The 1,298-nt window shown below is 35.2% G+C and overlaps 1 protein-coding gene across 1 annotated transcript in view; it reads right to left on the bottom strand.

Moving 5' to 3' along the window:
• Positions 1-1,298, bottom strand: part of LOC106462963 (cytochrome c oxidase subunit NDUFA4-like) — a 10,182-nt gene that overhangs the window by 3,683 nt on the left and 5,201 nt on the right. The gene's annotated exons all lie outside the window — the stretch shown is intronic.

Below are 1,298 nucleotides of genomic sequence, written 5' to 3'. Positions count from 1 at the left end.
GTCAAAACAATCAAGGGATAATTGGAGTTCTCTCTCTCCACACACACACACACACACACACACAATATATATATATATATATATATATATATACACATATGGCAGCCAGAACTAGATACAACTACTGTTATTAAATAACATCAGTGATGTGAATGTTAGGTAAGTGGTCATGTGATCTGATATGATTAAACATTTTGTAGAATTGAATCTCCAACTTTTAACTGTCTTTCTAGGGTACCAATTCTCAGTGTCACTTAACAATCCTGTTGAAAATCCTTTCCACTTGGAATAGCAATCTTAAGACCACAAATTGTTTTGTTTTTTCTAGCCTGTAAAAATTTGTTACTGCTAAGCCGGAAAAGCAACTTTCCCAAATATGGACACCAGCAGTGTACATGTTAAGTCACTAAAACCCATTCCAGTATTCTTACAAGGTAGCAATAACTGCATATTACGGCACCAAGAAACCAGTGTCAGGAACATTACACCGGGAAGTATTCAGGATAAATAACAGCACAAATCATAAAAAATTGTGGGTGGACTGCATCCATCCTTACAACAACAAAAAACAAAGTTATTTCAGACTCCGAGTACAACTTACCGGAGACTACTGCTGTCAACTTCACAAGATTAACACTGTTTGACAATGTGGGCTTGATGCGATTAGTGGGTCTCAACTTTCCAAATGTCTTAATAGTTCAGAGAAAGAAATGGACAAGTCATCAATAGTCAGAAGTATGATTCATAAGACTGGCTTTAAACTAAACAACTAATGATGTGTTCACAACTAATCCATTGCCACAAAACTGCTCATTTCCAGTGGTGTCAAAAGCATGTGGATTAGTCAGTCTAAGGAAATGTCTTGAGAAAAAGACTTCAGGCTTTAGTTTAACCTGGCAGAGGTAACCCAGAGTCTATAAAACCCCAGTCATTTCATTTTTGACATTGTGGATAGATGCCTCGTGCCATCTGGTTCAGCCTCTGTATGTACAGCTATTGTCAATAATATTGCTTTAATGTCATCTGGGAGTACAACACACCTGAAGTTACTAGCCTTCTTTTCAGAACTGGACAATACTGAATAAAGGTTTCTCATATTTTGATCAGACTATAATTACCGTATTTTTCGGAATATAAGACGCACTCTTATTCTGAAGACAAAGTTTTGGGGGAAAAAAAAGCTACATTCACATTTGAAAGACATTTTATTGAACAAAAATTCAATTGATACTTTAAAAATTAGTATATATTTTTCTAAACATGAAAGAGCTCAAAACATCAAAATAAGAAAATACCGT

Source organism: Limulus polyphemus, unplaced genomic scaffold (genome assembly GCF_000517525.1).
Source record: "Limulus polyphemus unplaced genomic scaffold, Limulus_polyphemus-2.1.2 Scaffold1291, whole genome shotgun sequence".
NCBI lineage: Eukaryota > Metazoa > Arthropoda > Merostomata > Xiphosura > Limulidae > Limulus > Limulus polyphemus.
Note: the sequence above shows the minus strand (reverse complement) of the source record. Positions and strands in the feature narration are given on the sequence as shown.